This window comes from Lagopus leucura, unplaced genomic scaffold (assembly GCF_019238085.1).
Source record: "Lagopus leucura isolate 7727_CA_CO unplaced genomic scaffold, USGS_WTPT01 Super-Scaffold_760, whole genome shotgun sequence".
NCBI lineage: Eukaryota > Metazoa > Chordata > Aves > Galliformes > Phasianidae > Lagopus > Lagopus leucura.
Window position 1 is genome coordinate 4,258,390 of NW_024962257.1, and position 17,395 is coordinate 4,275,784.

Here is a 17,395-nt window from a genome sequence, read left to right on the forward strand (position 1 = left end):
GACACATCTTTCCAGCTCCAGAGCAAACCAAATGAACTCCCATACCTTAGAAGAACTTTCATGCTGGTTCAAATGGGATTAGAACTTCTGAATCTAGAATGTTCTGAGAGTGATGCTACATCTTTATCAACTCAGAATGTTTCTATGCTGGCACTCAGATCTCCTACGATGCACCAAAATAACCTTTCCCAGTTCTTGACTCACACTATAGATATGAAATCCTCTGTTCTAAAGAGGCATTTCAGGAAATGCCACAACACCACTCACTGGTGTGCAAAAAAATATTAGAATCTGGAAAGAAAAGGCACACCTTCAGCTTTTGTGGAGCATCACAGCAGGAAAAGCCTGTTTTAGGAACCTCACTGCTTGAACTCCTTACTTCCAGGTGAAATCTTTGCTGAATGTGGCCCAGCAGAAAGAACTGCAATTGAAGAGCTAAGTAACATCAAGCCACAGAGTCAGGGGTGCGAAGAACACATCAAAGAGCAGAGGAGCTGACAGGCATCCTCACCCAGGAGAATGACCTCACCATCCAGCTGCACGCTGACAGCTACAAACAGCGGATGGTTAAAGGCTTAGCACTGAGTTAGGCAGAGCATCAGGTTTCATAAGAGCCTCATTTGGAAAGCAAAAAGAGCATATGGGGATGATGCATAAGATCCACAGGCAGCCTGACTCCCTTAAATGCAGTTAAGTTCTTAGAACACAGGAGAATGAGAGGCTCCATGGCTAAAGAAGCAGAGCTGCTCTCATGAGTCCTGAGCTCTCTTTCTGGTCAACCACTGATGCCCAGCTAGGAGTAATGCAAATCAGGTGTCAACTTGTTGAAGAGTGAGTTCTTATGGTAAGGAGATGTATGTGTATCTAAACAAAACTCACTGCTTTGTGCTCAACACTGGGAGGCTGGAGGCTTAACACTGGGTGACCTGGAGATTCAGATCAATTGCAACAACAGTTTTATTAAAGAAATCACAGAATCACTGAATGGCTGAGGTTGGAAGGGAGCTCAAGGATCATGAATCTCCAGGCCCCCAAATCTTTAATAAATCTTTAATAAATCTTTAATCCAACCCCAAATCTTTAATAAACTGCACAAAAGCAGCAAACCCACTTCTTGCAAATGGAGGCCTGCTGCTCCCACAGGCAGAAGGTGTAGCAGGTATGCAGGATGAACACTGGATTCCCACCTCTTCAGTAGGAATGAGAGAACTTGCTGGGTGCTGAGCTGTGCCCAGGCCAAATGATGAGAGCAAAGATGGACAGTTCTACTGAGCCAGAGCCTGGTGATGGAAGCATTGCCCTGAGCAGTGCCAAGGGGTGTTGGAGGACGAGCTCAGCAACTTGAAATTCTGCTTGAAAGGGCTGGAGACCACCTTTGCCTAAAACTGAGAAAGAAAAGCAGACATGAGGCACGACAGAAGTTCTTTCTTACTCATTCTCCAAGGAAACGAGCCCTGACAACCATTACAGCTCCTGTCAGAGCACCCTTTGGGACGCTCAGATTCACTCAGTTCATTTCTCCACTTTCTGATATTGTTTTCCAATATTTGATACAACCTGAGGTGGATTTAATTCTATGCTTCACTTTTTTATTTTTACCCTGGCAGTAATATTAATTTCACAGTAATTTCTAGGGATCCCTCTACGTAAAGACAGCAACACCTCTTTATTAATTCTTTATTAATTACACCCACCGCTACATGGCAATACTGATAGGTCTACTTACAAAATGCCTCCTCTACAGCTACACAGCTCCTCTCCATCCAGTCTGAGGAATGCTTCTCCCTCTCCTGCACTTAAGCAGGTTTTTATTTAACGTAACTAGAGAAGTTTTCAATCTGCACTGTAGCAGCCACGTGGCTGCCTGCTGCTTTTCCTAAAGTAAGCATTAACATCCACAGGATGTCAAACTCACAGATTTTAGAATTTATTAACTGAATCTCAGATTCTCTCTAAAGTAATAGACGTTGCCACTGACATTTTGTCCTGATGCTGCAAACTGGTTGTGTGATCCATAGAACTTGTGTGATGTTTGCTTTCCTGTCTGCAGGCATTAGACCACAGAGTTCAAACTCTGACTTCAGATCTCTCTGCTCAGAATGACTCAGTCCCTCAGCTCCAAAAGGAAAGGAGAGCTTTGGAGGAAGTTCATCAGGCAGAAATAACTACTCCATTTTTCTTTGCTCTCTCCCATTCTCCCAGTCTGGGAGAAAGAAAAAAATCATTGTCTGCTTGCTTAGATACTGCGAGACTACAGTTTGCTCCACAAACAGGAAGGCGGCTGTGTTTTTCTAGGTATTAACTTATGGCAGCACAGTGAAGTGCTGCCAATTTGTACCCCTGCCCAGAGAGCGATGTGAATTGCTGAGAGTGAGCTAGATTCTTCTGAAACACTCCGTGTTGGACCGAGTCCCCTGAGATCTATTGAAAAATGCACATTCAAAGCTCGCGTTGCTTTCAGGAGGCACCTCAGATGAATGTATTTTTCTGTTCATTTTCAGTTTATTAAGGACAGTGTTGGTTTCTTATCCACTTCTATGCACCAGCCTTGGTGTCTCCCCTCCTAGAAAATTGCAAGGGAAGGAAGAGGCGGTAAGCCCACTGCCAGGAACAGCAGCAAACTTACCACACATGGGGTGTATTTACAACTGACTGTTTCTTCAATGGTCCCATGCAGTCTGCTTTTGAAACTTCAGGCCCTTCTGACACCCACTGCTGATTTGTGTGCTTCAGAGTTATTGATAACATTGATAACATTGATTCCACGCTTTTCAGTTAGCTGGAGGGCAACTGGGAATGAGAAAACATCCATGGTAAGGCAGAGAAGCGTTGTCATAAAGCAGAGATGACCCCAATACTACAATTGATGACCTCCATGAGATGGAACCAAACTGACCTTGGCAGACACTGCAAAGAAGTGGCAAGATTAAGGGAATTCTCCAGGGTACAGAATCCTACTGAGGGCAGTTGTGCTACATCACAGCTCTGACAGCATCAGCTACACCTGTAAAGTTGCTGAACTAGAAATCACAAAGGAAAATCCACAGTCATGCCTTGGCCTTGTCAGGAGTAACACAATGACAAGCACAAGTGCAGTTCAGCTGCTCAGGTAAACCAAATCAGAAATACATGGTTCTGTTCCCAAGTTTTTCTCTGACTCATTGTCTGATATTTGTCACTCATCTTCCACAGTCACCCACGTATAAAGCGTGTATGATCACTGGGAAGTGATGAGGATTAACTGATTCTGTGTTTATGTAAGGCCTTATGATCCTCAGATAAAACTGCTTTAGAAATGCAGAATATTATCACAAATTAAATTTATTTTAGTGTCATCATCAATTACTTTTGTGATGGGTCTGCCAGCACTTCTGACAAACCTCCCCATAGAAATAAGCCTTGCAGAATACATATTTACAGCTCTATATTATCCAAACTGCTGATCTATCTGGTTGCCTAACACAACATGTAAAACCATGAATAAACACTGGCATGATTTGCTAACACAAATCCTAACAGGAAGCTTTTAGTGAGTACAGGTTACCTGTGCTTTAGAGCAGAGCCATTGGAAGTCTTAAACACAGATGGAAACAAAAGCATGAAGTGCTGATGTTTGTGCTTCAGACCATCCAGCTCCTCGGGGTGCCAGCACCTCTACTTACAGACAAGCTGATGATGGGGCAACAAAGAGCTCCAACAAAGGGCAAATGGATTTTAGGGCCAGAGACAGAACACCAGGTTCTGCTTTGCTCTGAACAAAGATTAACCAGTTTGCTACAGAGAGGCAACACGTCAGGTGACTTTCCTTTCCTTAACACACAGCAGCCTGCTCATGCAGCTTTATCTTTTTGATAAGATTGAGGTGCATAGAAGAACAACACAGACCTTTTAAACCTACCCTGATAAAATGGATTCTGGAGCCAATCTCTCTTTACACTTTTAAGCAACAGAACCAGTTGAGATACGGGATTTGTCTTTCCCTATGTAGAACTTGGCCTTTTTGTCTCCCCCTATAGCAGCTCCTGCAAGGTACTGCTCCACTCACCACAGAAGGGAAGGTGGTAAATAAAACCAAAAATGGGAGCACAGCTCAAAGTGCTGCCATTCTGAAAGCAAATGTTTTTCAGCTGGCATATTTCGGTGCCCGAATACTTAATCAAAGCCTCAGTATTTCTACAACAACATCATGACCCACAAACCTGGGTCTGCAGCTGTTTCTATGGACAAGCACCTATTTCCCTCAAGTAACCAAATCAGCTTCATTATTTCCCCAACTGCCAGATTCCAACACAACAGAGCAAGCTACTGATGCTGCACATAATACCAGTTGACTACTGAGACACATGGCCACACCTTTCCTGTTTCCTTGGCTAAGTATTCCCAGCTGTAGGCCTTTCCCAGGAAAAAATAATCCTGTAGACCTGGCAAGCACGTAGGAGGGAGTGAAGAAATAGAGGCTTGTTTGTATCCACACAAGTTTATCCTGCATCTCTCAGTCAGAGACACTGCTGTGTTTCTGCTGCACCCTCCAGGCCCTTATACTGAAGGGCTGGAAGGAAAGATAGAAGCTGGGAATGCTGTAAGAGCACAGATAACAGTGTCTTTCTAAGAAACAAAGAGCTTCTCTGGGGAGTGATTTTACTTCTGAAAAGATCTAAAGGCGTTCAACTGCTAATGAAAAACAAAACTCCCCATGGAAGAGTTGGAAGATAGACACTTGAGCTCTAGTTTCAGCCCATGCAGACTTAGTGCTACAAACCGGGAGTGCTGCTCCTTTCACAGAAACCTCAGAAGCAGCCACAGGGGCAGCCCTACGCAGAGCCAGGGTGCAGCAGGCTGGTGAGAGCTGGCAGCCCTCTGTGTTTCACCCATCAGGCCACCCCACCCACTGGTCCAGTTCTATGGTGGTAGATTTACTCTAATAAATCCTCTGCAAATTGCCGGGATGCGGATGTTAAATATATAATCTGATCTTTTAACAACGGGAAGTCCTGAAGATAATTGAGATCCAAAAAGTTAATATTTTAATAGAATGCTCTGAACGCAATCTAATGACTAATATAATTTAATAATAACTAACATTTCCATTTCAGTCTACAAATGCTAGCTAGCCAATTCTCAACCACATCAGGAGCTAGGTCAGCGTTGGACACCTCATGCAGCCAGGAAAACAGCTAGAGTGACAAGAAGTAACAGTGCTCCTTAAAGCACTCACGGGCTCCTCATAGGGAATAAGAATTTCTTTCCCTCTTTCCCACTAGGTGGAGAACCAGGGAAGGGATCTGCATCATGATCTTATGGATCTCAACTCCTTGGAAAGACACCGGTGTTACAACAGCTGCACCCAGGCCAGATACCTTCAGCTACACCTGAACATCTTGTTTCTTTCTTCAGAGAATGAGGCATCACTGGGACTCTCCATAGAAGTTTCTTCAGCAGCTTCTCTAGGCTCCTAAGCAGGGCAGACCTGACCCAATCTTCCCCTCACGCTGTGGACCTTGGAAGGAGTTAAAAATAAATAAATAACAAACCAAAACAACAAAAACACGAAACCCACAAGGCTCCACGAATCGGCTGGGAGCTTTGCCATTCCTCTAAGGTTGAGCAGAACTGATCAGAGGTTTGTTAGAAAGTTGCCAATTCAGACACAGACAGTTAAAAATAAAGCAGAACTGTTCAGTCTATTTTCTGCCGTTTTGCAAGGGAAATACATGATCTTCAGTCCAAAGAACAACTGTGAGTTTTAGCAATGAGGTGTGGAGACGGTTAACTGTTCTGAAAGATGCTAACCCTGTAGCACAGTAGCACCAAAGATGGATATGAGTCAGATAAAGAGCCTAGAAGGCTAAATAAAAGCCTTGCAGAAGCCTTTCTTATAAAGCACCAAGATCCACAGCACCAGGCAGATGTGAGCCAGCTGATACCGCAGAGCAGCCATTTGCAGGCTGATGCCAAACACTGCCCACAGTAACTAATGAAACAGGCATCTCCCCTCTCTATAGATCAGAACAATTTGCACTGTCCCTGCCTGCTACAGTCATCTCATTATACCTACAACCAACGGGAATAAACTCAGTGTGCAGGGGAGGGAGGATACTGTAGCACTTCAAGCCTTACTCAGCATCCTATGACTAACCATTCTAACAGTTGGACTCCGTTGCTTATGCTCACGAGCTGGAAGATAACCTGTCTGAAGCCAATGCCCAGCTGGTTGAGGTGGAGAAAAGCCCAGCTGAAATGAATGCCATCAGGCTCCAAGGTAAATTCCCTGATAGCTGTGTGCAACATCACCAGCCCTCTGATCCTCCTCTTCCCCTGTGTTCCACAGAACTCTGGCAGCTCTGCCTCCTTTACCAAAACTGCCCAATCCTTCTGGTGTTCTCTTTTCTTTCTTCAATCAGGTGGAATTAGTTCCTCTCCTGCCTCTCTGTGCACTTTTTCTCCTGCAGCTGAAAGCAGCCAGCTGAGCACAGAGCACAAGGTCTGATGGAGATTAATTAGGTTGTCCACATGAGGCGTATGACCCCAAGAGGCAAGTAGATGAAAAGTTAAGGGTACTGGTGACCGCCAAGCACCTTCACAGCTTGCTGCTGGAGTAGGATATGCTCTGCCTGCTCTTTGCTCACTGTCCACTTCAACAAATCTCTTATTGTTTCAGCTCTCACAAGGGAAAGTTTTCCTCATCTAAATCTCTGGGCTGTTACCAGCTAATCTTGGTAAGGGCACACAGGGCATGAGCATCATGAGATTCTTATGGAGGATACGAAGATAACCTCTCATGAGCCAGAAGCAAAGAGCAGAGGTGTGTACACCTCCTCATTCTCAGTCCACTGCTCAGTGGATTGCACTGCAGTTTATTTGCATAGGTCACACATGTCTGACTCAAAATGTATCAGCATTTCATGTCTCTGTCTGACATGCCTGTCCTGGAAATTTTTCTTATCTCCAAAGAATAATTCTAGAGCTGCACCTGCATATCAAAAGCCTGGCAAGAATTCTCCACGTTCAGAGCAATCACAAAATGGGTTTACTGCTGTAATTCTTTTGAAACACTTTCAGAGAAAACAGTGATGATGACAAGCCAAGTTCTGCTTTCAGTTATATGAGCTCAATTCAATTCACTGCAGCACAGCAAAAACAAAACAAAACAAAACAAAACAACCCAGCAGCAAAACAGGTAAGGAGAGCAGGCACTTGGCTCCTGACCAGGAAGACATTCTGAAATGTTTCTAGCTAGTCCAGAACTAAGCTGCTCAAGAGGAGCACTGCAGCTTGGGGAAGCGAGGTCAGTGCCTTCATACTTCCAACAGGAGAACAGTGCAGCCATTACCATTCATCCACATCAATCAAATTCATCTGTACTGCTGCTGGGGTAAGACTGGCTAACACCAGGAATCATTTGGAGGTGATAAAAGAGCAGTTGGAAGAGGAGGAAGAGAACAAAATTGAAGTTTGGTGTCTGGTCTCTGAACTCAGTACTGAAATCACAGCTTTCAGGGAGAAGACTTAGGGTACTCTGTTATTCATTTTGGCTGCTGGATCACAGTTTGTAGATGTGATCTGTTAGGACTCATTTTTGTAAGACAAAGAAAAGAGAATACTCCCACCAAGAAGAACATTTGCAATAATAGGGACTACTGAGACCTAACTCTTGTATGCTGGCAACAGCAAACCAATGCTGCACCTTTCCAGTAAAGGCTTGAAGTTGGACAGCCTTTCCTTACTCCAACAGGAACTTTACTCTTCCAGCAGCCTTACAAAAGCCACTAGCATTTCCTGAGAAAAAAGAATGCACCCAAATCAGATTAAAACTCCTTGAAATCTGCTCCTTGAGATCTGGTGTGGGCAAGAAGGCAGTCTTTTAACAGTATCCTTCTAGCAGAGCTAACAGAGGTGCTTTCACATAGCAGAAAGAGAAGTTAAGGCACCTGGAGGGCTTTAACCATGTGCCCGAGACAAGTCGAGACAAAATAAGCTGTTCTATCTCTGCCTCAGTCCCATAGTCAGTCACAGGGAGTGGAGCTACACTGACATTATTGCTGTCCTGGAGATTCCTAAGCAGAAAGTGGAAGGGTCTAACACCAGGTAACAACCCAGCAATGAGGAACTGAGCTGCAGTCCAGAACGGTGTTTGTATCTGGGGAGGGGAAGAGCCAGCCACATCCTAGTCATGATTTTACAGTCACTTTTCTGAGATTGCTTTCAGGATTACTGGTGAAAATAGCAATAGTGCTCAAGGAGATGACTGCTGCTGACTCCCAGAACTCCTCACTCCATGAACTACTGGGTTATTCCTGCCCCCATTCCTTTGGGACAAAGTTGGCTGGGAGGTTCCAAGAAGCGAAGCAGACAGCTGAATCAGTCCAAGTCTGCACAGGCAGCTCTAAGCAGAGGCTTCAGACCAAAGTGAAGCACCTCACTCTTGACCTGGAAAAGGCAAGAAATTCATCCATTCAAGAACACATGTACCACAAGCCTGAGCAGCAAGACTTGGTGGTGGAAGCCCCAGGAGCCAGCTATGGGCTGATCCCTTATTTCTCAATACTTGTCTCTATCAAATATCACTGTAATCTGTATGACCAAGAGAAGAAAGGCAAAGCTGAGCCACAGCTAATTCTTAGGAGCACGCAGCATGCTCCTCAAACTCATTAGCTGTCTTCCAGAAACAATAGTGCAGCTGAAGTAAAAGCCCTCCTCAGCAGCAAGGCAAGGTATTCATTGTCTTTTTAAGGATAATGAGATCCTGCTTTGAACTCTCCAGCACTGCAGTACCAGTGGGTTGTTTCACCATCACTGCCTTTAATGAAGCAGTTCTTTACTCTTCAGTTTGTGGCGTGCTTATCACCATGGTACCTGACTGCATGTACTGATCATAAAAATACGTAGAATATTTGTGATTAAAAGCTCCCAGGAAAGAAAAAAATGTTCCTTCGTTCCCTTCATGACAAGCCATTAAACAGTCTGGAATAGCCTTGAATAACATCTTGTTTCTAACTGAATCTTCTTTGAAGCAGAAAGTCACACTAATCAACCCAGGCAATTACTAACAGCACATCTGCACCATGAATATCTGAAGTGGAAAACATGTGCTCCACAGCAGCATCATTATAACAGCAGGAGCAAGGAGGACTATCACACTGATGGGAACTGGGGGAGCTTGTTAAATTCCTAATGGTGAGGAAAGAAAGCCTTGTAAACATTTTAATCACCCATTCAGAGCAACCAAGAGAAACTCTGCCAGTCACTACAGTGGGTGCCAATTTAACTGCAACTAGCTGGCAGGACACAGAGAAGTGAAGTGTAAAGAAAACTTGTGTCCACTGAATGCTTGGCTTTATCTTTCCAGGCCAATGCTGCTTCTGGAAGAAGGAGAGAGCCTTTAAGAAGATGCTGGCAGAATGGCAACACAAAAATATGAAGAGCTACAGGTGGAAGTGAATATTTCCCAGAAGTATGACTGAATGAGGCATCTCCAGGCATCAGTTGCAAGGATGTCACATGAACTCCCTTACTTGCTATACAGGGAGACAAGCTGCCTTGGCTTTTTTTTTTTTTTTTTTTTTTTAATAAATAAAAATATTCTGTAAATTGTAAAAATTGATCTCCTCCAAGAGGCTGAAAGATGACACTGTCAATATTTAAAGATGCAGATTTAGAATCTGCTGTCCCTGCAGCCAAGAGAAAATGGAGATGGAGTCCCTGGCAGAGACCCAGCACTTCCTGGGCCGTCTCCCCCAGCCCTTTACTCTGGCCTACATCACCTGGCAAAGTGCCTCATTCTGTTGCATAGAGACAATGTGGAATCCTATTTTCATTTTGTATGAGCAACCATCTGAAAATAGGAGAGGAAAAGACTAGGCTAAAAACTGGAAAAAATTTCTCGTGATGTAATGGGCTTCACTCTTCTGCCTCCATGATCACATAGAGCCAGCAGGGCTCATTCAGAAATCCAGGATAATATTTAGCAGTGAGAAAAAGGGCAGCTAATGTGAAGTGAATGGAGCCATTTCACACCATTTCTATTCAAAGAATCTGTTTGGCACACTCGGTAAAGTTCACAGTCCTGAAATAAACCTACCACATGAAATATCCGTTTTCTTCCCTGGAGGAAATTAAGGATCTAATCAATCAGCTGAGGAACAGAGGGCACCACGTTCACGAGCTGCAGAAGAAGATTGAAGACTGATCAGGATGAACTGCAGGTGGCACTGGAGGGATTGCCCACATTGCACTGGGTAGATTCTGTACTTTAAATCCCACAGAGCACCTTTGTTTGTTCTTCTGCTGCACCTCTCCTTACAGGTTTGCACTCAGCTTGAACTGCTTCAGGTTAGAGCTGAAACTAGATAGAGATCAGAAGAAGGAAGAATCTGAAATAATCAGGTGTAGCAATATGACATTAAGTTACACGCCAAAGCTGCAGCAAGATTTAAGGTAAACACTTGGTAAGTTTCCTATTGTAGGGGGAATCACTCCTGGGACAAGATGGTCTGGAGATCATGAAGCCTCCATTACTGGAAGTTAAGTACAGTCTGGTAACATGCCCTGGTTTAACAGAGATAACCCCCACTTTAAATAGATTTTTAAGATGACTTCTTGAAAGCTCTATGTTTTACAATAAAGTAGTCATAGTTTGGTGCAAAATCTTAGTACCTCAGTTTAAAACAGGCTTAGAAATTGACTGTTTTTATTACTTGGTGAGCAATAATTTGATACAAAGGCTGGATTAGATTCAACATAACAGAATGTTGTGCCATATGCTTCACTGCACTCTGCAGGAAAATCACCAGCATGCAATTGAGTCTCCACAGGTGAGTCTGGAAACTGAATCAACAGGACATGCTGAAACTCCCAAGCTTGAGGTGAAACAGACTCAGACAAAATGGAAATCTGAGGGGATTGTGCCAACAGTGACAATAATGAGCTTGTCAAGATGCTGAATCAACTGCAACAGAACGTCAAGCTAAACTGCAGAAGGTGCAAGCAGGACCCTGAACAAAAAGCGTGCCAGTTCTATCCTACACCTTAAGCAATAAAGTAATAAATTATGCACTCTTGTTTAGACAACTTGAATAAATTGAGAATTTATATTCATTAGTCCCAGCTCTCCCACTCACACCAATTTCAATCTGCAGCAGTTCCAACAAACCTTATACAAGATAAGCATTACTATCAGCTTTTCTCAAATTAGAATCACATTTTTGTTCTGATCACATACAAGGGCTGTTTGCATCAGCACAGCCACAAAACTGACCAGGACCTCACCGAGAGTAAAAGCACAGAGCTTCCTTTTCTTCCAGAAGGGAAAACTCAGAAAAAGGGTGACAAAGCTAAACTCTGCTGGAACAGTAATACATTGCTGCCAAAAATACAATTTCAGTAACTGAAAGAATAACAAGACTCTCTCTCCCCCCTCGTGTGTGCACACACATACACCAGCCTAACTGTCCTCTGTTACATCTGTCTCAGTCAGGAGAGCCTCTCACAGAGCACGTGGCTACAGCAACTGCAAACAGGCACAAATGATAGCAGGATAAAGCACTGTTTTTCTGTTTTGTTTTTTGTTTTGTTTTAATCTGGCAACACCTGAAAGAAAAGCCTTGCAAAGAGACCTCCTACATCTTTCAGCTTCTTCTCTGCTCATTATTTTCTCTTTCACCTGCTTTCGAGAGGTTTAGATTCAAATGGATGAAGATGCTTACCAGCATGAGCAAAGCTGCAGGAACAACTCCTCAGAACACTACTGACAGAACTGGAAGGAGCACAGAATGCCCAGAGAGCAGTGGGTGCATTCCCAAACTCCTGCAGAGTGGAGAGACGTAGTGAAAACAATGGCTATGCACAGAGGTTATTTATGCAAGAGCTATTGTGACAGTTTACATGCAGGTGGTTTAACACTCAACCTTAACTTTGAGTAGGAAGGGAGGATTAGGCCAATAATGGACAAATGTAACACTGCTCTATAAGGAAATTCTGTGGAACCTGAAGGGCTCAGTCGTTAGAATAATTATACTGATGGATGGCAAGACTTTTATCTATTTTAAACAAAGTCTGGACTATCTTGGCTCAGCTTTGCTCCTAGCAAGGCCTAGCAGATTTGGTGGAAGACGTAAGACAGTGCTGAGCACTCCTGAAAAACCTGCCTTAAAAAGGGCAGTATTAAATTCTGCCTGCACTGAAATTGTAGTTTTGTCAGTTGTTTCCATGGTGCTGGGACTTCTCCATGGAATGCAGCCCACAGCCACATCTACTTCAGTGAAATTTTAGGCATCTTTGCGTTGTATGAAACATCATAGCTGCCATTTCATTCCGTGCACAGACCTAAGGAGCTGTTTTAACATTCACCACAGTCTGCAGTTCATTTCCATGAAGGATAGACCACACATACAAACATCTGCAAGGAAAAGAATACAAGTTCTGGAATGGACTGACACCACGAGAAGCATTTCTCAGCTGCAATTCTGGGACATCAGTTACAAGAACTGAGTCATAAATGCAGCTGTTATTCAAATAGGTTAGAAACTCAAACAATACATTTACCTGCAACTGACTGGTGATTAAAGATGCATTTTTAGCAGGTAAACTGCAACCTCCATACCAAATTCGGAGTTTTAAGCTTTGTTAATACAAAACCTGTATAGCACAGAAGTTATGCAGCATTGTAGAACACAACAGTACATTTACTTGATGTCCTTCTGCTGAAGAGCAGTGTGTTGTTAGAATGCAGTCTTCCTATTAAAGCCCTTGTAGTTCTTCTTCCTTAGAGTGGGGCTTATTTTTTATTATTATTATTATTATTTTACAGCTACAAGAGTCTTCCAGTGATTCATATCAGTAAGCACTAAACAAGCCATGGAGCTCACACTTTCCATGAGATAAAAAGACACACATTGTAAATTCTGGAGCAGAGACTATATTTGTTTGTTGAGATTGCAATCAAACACATTTTCAGTCAGGTCTAAAGCCAGCTGCTGCTACTGCAGCTTAACTTTGAAATAAATAATATTGGTTTATATACTCAAATCCATGTACACAGATATCCAGCAAAACAGACTCAGACTCGAGGACTTTGTAAACAGCAGGGTCTATTTCTGCCTCAGAGGTGCATCATCATTTTAGCTTTCAGTTAGCATTAAGGTAAATACAGAGGTCCTAATGTTCCACAACACAGATACAGTGGGGGTGAATCCCAGTTGACTTAGTAGTGCACAGTTTTATAGAGAAAAATAAGCTACTGAAAATTAATCCACAAATCACTTAATGAGACAAACGGAAGCCCCAGAGGTGAGCATTTAACATTCTGGGAATCCAGGACTCCTTTATTTTCTAGAAAGAATCTGCCTTGATTTTTACTACACTACTAACAAGCATGAGGAAATCATCCCTGAGCACTGAAACGCTGATGAGAAAGCAAAGAAAGTTGTGGCTGATCCAAGTTACCTCTCCACCCTTCTGCCCTTTATATTGGTAAATGGAAAATACACCCTAAGGCTTCCAGCATTTCCCTCCTGCATCTATTGGAAGAACACTGTTAATAACACGTTAGCACTTGCTTTGCTTTTTACAATCCTGAAAAGCAGCATGCTTGTTAGCTCACCGATTGCAGTCTGGCAAAATTAATCCACAGAAGAAGAAATCTACTTTCCCTCTGTCTCTTTGGTAATTTACACGACAGATGGCACCCTGAAGAATTCCTCCATTTCCTCTCTCTTTATCCTTTCTTCCACTTATCCCACAGCTCCACCCATCACACTTACCAGGTCTCCAACACAAGAGGAGGCTAGTTTCCCTCTCTAGATAGTCAATGACATTCGTCATTGGCACAGAGGAGAGAAAAGTTGCCAGTACTGAGCAGATTGCTCCATTGGCACTGTGCTGACAGCTGACACTTCAAGTATCAAAGCTAGATGTGGGTTTAATGCATAGCATTTCCTCCTCAAGTAAGGATAAGTGTCCTGCCTTTCTGTTTAAGGCCACCTCACCTTCAGACAATATCTTCACCTTCCATCCACTGCACGCCCCCAAGTCACATTTTTCCACTGAAGGGTGGACATCAAAGCCTGAAATGTTATTAGAACAAAGTTATTGACTTAACAGATAGGGATAATACCTTTGAGTATTCTGAAAGTATTAAGCAAGCACACCACCACCTGGTTTATGGTCTGACCTAGCGCTGCCCAAGTCAGCTGGGATTACCTCCATCAGTTTGGATCCAATCTATAGAAAGGCAGCCAATGATAAAGAAACATTAAAGATAAGGCAAATTTTCTCAGAGGGCAGCATCCAGGTCTACACATCCTACTTTTCAATACCCTGTACAAATAGCTGCACTGTCCATCTGTTTCATACCTTCCTCAGAAGCCTCCCGCGTGGCAAAAGAGCTGTGTCAGGAGCAGGACCACAACACGCACCTGGCAAATATTAAGGAAATAGTAAATTGTAAAGATCTGTAAATCAAAATTGAATGGGCTGAGTAGTCAGCCCTGGAAAGACAAAAAACTACCATGAAACTCCAGGGTAAGAAAAAATGTGCTTGGTTGGAATGAGCTTTCTAGTAGACTTGTGCAACTACAAAACTCCTTCCTGCACCTGATCTTCCACATTCAACAAAACTAAATGAAAACATCCCATTTCAGATAACAGTTAACATGTACCAAAAGAAATGTACTAACTTGAGGAAAGCCAGACTGGGCAGAAAAGATGCTTGTAGGATGCTCCCAGTCCACTGGAGCACAAGGGAATTTCAGCTCTCTGCACCCTGAGCAAAACATATCAATCAACCCTCATGGTGCTTGAATACAGCAGTAACAAGCTACTGGTATCAGCAGCTGATCTACACCCACAAAGGAGAACTTGCAAAGTGAACTATCAGCAGTGGCAGGACTTACCCTTTATTTTTGTGTTGCAACAAAACTCAAGAGCATGAGCATCTCCAAACTCCTGGGGTAGATACCATCTTCCTATTTCTTTTTCTGATCCTCATATCAACATTTCAAATCCCTTCTGTGATTGTGTATCCTGCTGTTCCTTTTCAGATTAAGTAATGGATACAGAGCTATCCTCCAAATAGAAACACGACGTTCTTCTGCAGGATTTTCAGTCTGCACAAGAAGCCTCTAAAGGAGGTGACCTTCCATAAAAGATGACAACAAAACCAACCAGCATGCAGAACTAGAACGGCTGGAGAAGCTGCAGAACTGAAAACATTGAGAATTGAAGCAGCTGTTTATATCTCCTGCTCATTGCTTCATCACATAACTGTATCTTGTTGATCTGCTGAAGGATCACATCAGACATATCCTAAGACACTTTTTTTCCAGCGCAAACATTTCTCTTGTTAAATATTTGCTGGTCCAGGAATAGGAGGATGACCAAAGCCTGTCCAAGTACAGGAAGACCATACACAAACTAGATGGCAGAAGAAAGGGGTGGAACGGCCAAAACAGCTCTAACTGCACACCAGGAATCCTCAGCCAGCAAAGGGTTCGCTTCTGGAGAGATACCCAAGTGCCAAACTCCTCTTCTTCCATGTCCATGGCTCAGGAACAGCTACTGAAGATGAAGCTCGTGTTTGAAGCCATCTGCCATGAACTTACTAGAGCAGAAAAGGGTGTGGAAAAGAGATGAGGAAAACAGGTGTGTTCTCAACATAGGTACTCCACAAACCTGTTTGTACACGGAGATAAGTTCTGAAATGGCAATTGGTTGCTACAGGGGGGTTTCCACCAATGTAAAACAGAAAGGGCTAATAAGCAGCACCCTAATGCTTCCAAAAGGGATGATCAATAAGGGCATCTTCTCAAGGGCACCACAATTGTACAGGAAGAATCTCTCTTAAGGAAAAGCCTATTTAATCTGGGGGGCATGGTACATAGCAAAACTGCACTAACAGGCTTGAGATAACGAAGACGGCTACACAGGAAAGAAACTAGAGGACAGAAAGCATGCAACAACATGCAGATGGAAGAATTATCTGTATGAGATCTCAGCAACTGAAAGTATGGTTCTCAAGTACACCTTGAGTGACAGAAGACACCATCAGTACTTGAGAAATACCTGCACTGACAGGTCTGGGACTGTAAGATAGAAAGTGGGATCTGGGCTCTCTCTTGAAAATAATTCCTCTTGATAATAGTTGCAATGCAAAGTCTTAATAAAGGTTATTGTACAGAAAAAAAAAATTGAGATTGTTCACAGTGTGACAGCAAAACAGTGTACCAGGATGGTGCTCAAACCTGACATCAGGAGGTGCTGCAACAGGATGATGGAGAAGCACAGAAGAAGCAAACTGACAGCCTGGGAGGTGGGCACAGCTCCTGTGGCAGCAGAGCACAGGCTGCAGGATGTGAGATTTTGCTGGCTGTGGAAGACATGCTCAGGAAACAGCAGGACTGGCTCCTAGTGAATGTCTCGAATGAGACAGTGTTTAAAACACCTGTGTACAATTTCACTGTCAACCTAAAAAGAAAAAGCCACTATAAATACTGCCACTATTTCTTTTCTAGTGGAGCTGATTTTCTGCAGCAGCCAGCGTAAAACACTACCACCATCCAAACACCATCACCATCATTGCTGTTATTCACCAGCACTGCTTGGACAACTGCAACAAATGCATTCAAGCACAGAATCTCAGGAAGGCAGGCTAACAGCAGGGCAGGCACAGCTGAGCATTGCACACTGGACACTTAGCTCTAAAGGTGGGCACTTGGAGACCCAGACCTACCAGCTTGAGCATGGAGGCTCCCAACACAAGGAGCAGAAAGCAGTCAGCATTGAGCTTATCATCATCTAGAAAGCCAGTATGCAAGAAGACCACTCAGTGAGTCTGATCAATATGCAAGCAGTCTGCCTTCCTTCTTATTTTGTATTACAACAGTTGCAAAAATTATGTGAAGTTCTAACAGTTGTCACGCATAACATTGTATTAAGTTGCAACAAACAAACAACCCCTCCCCCCCCCCCCCCAAACAAAAACCCACACACAAAAAAATAGGACAATCAGATACATTGACTTTTCAAGCTTAAAATTGCCGAATTTGCAGTTATTTCAATCGGTGACTCCATTTGACCTTAAGGAAAGCACTCCTCATAATTCAAGAGTATTCCTGATGAAAATCAATCTTGATAAACTGTGATCTAAATGGCAGGTCTAGAAAGGCAGAGAATTCAATTAGGAAAAAATGGCCTTTCTCATCCTCCTGTTAAGCATCAGATGCGATATAACATTCAGTGCCAGAAATTGCTGCTTTCAGATACTGGGGTGAATAACACACTTCTAGAAGGCTTCTCAAACTAAGCACTATGATCTGCAAATACCTGTTTGTATATATTGCAACCCACTTTTTGAGCAGCTGTTACCAACTGTGTGCCCTTGCTGTTAAAAAAAAAGAATGAA

At 43.2% G+C, this 17,395-nt stretch overlaps 1 long non-coding RNA gene across 1 annotated transcript; it reads right to left on the minus strand.

Moving 5' to 3' along the window:
- Positions 1-1,077: 1,077 nt before the first annotated feature.
- On the minus strand, positions 1,078-16,889 carry LOC122176060. The gene is made up of 8 exons (XR_006177623.1): positions 16,236-16,889; positions 14,889-15,595; positions 14,350-14,411; positions 13,983-14,060; positions 11,703-11,802; positions 5,358-5,497; positions 2,627-2,790; positions 1,078-1,385 (listed from the first exon to the last, which is right to left on the minus strand). It is a non-coding gene; the product is annotated as an uncharacterized LOC122176060 (long non-coding RNA).
- Between the last annotated feature and the right edge of the window lie 506 nt (positions 16,890-17,395).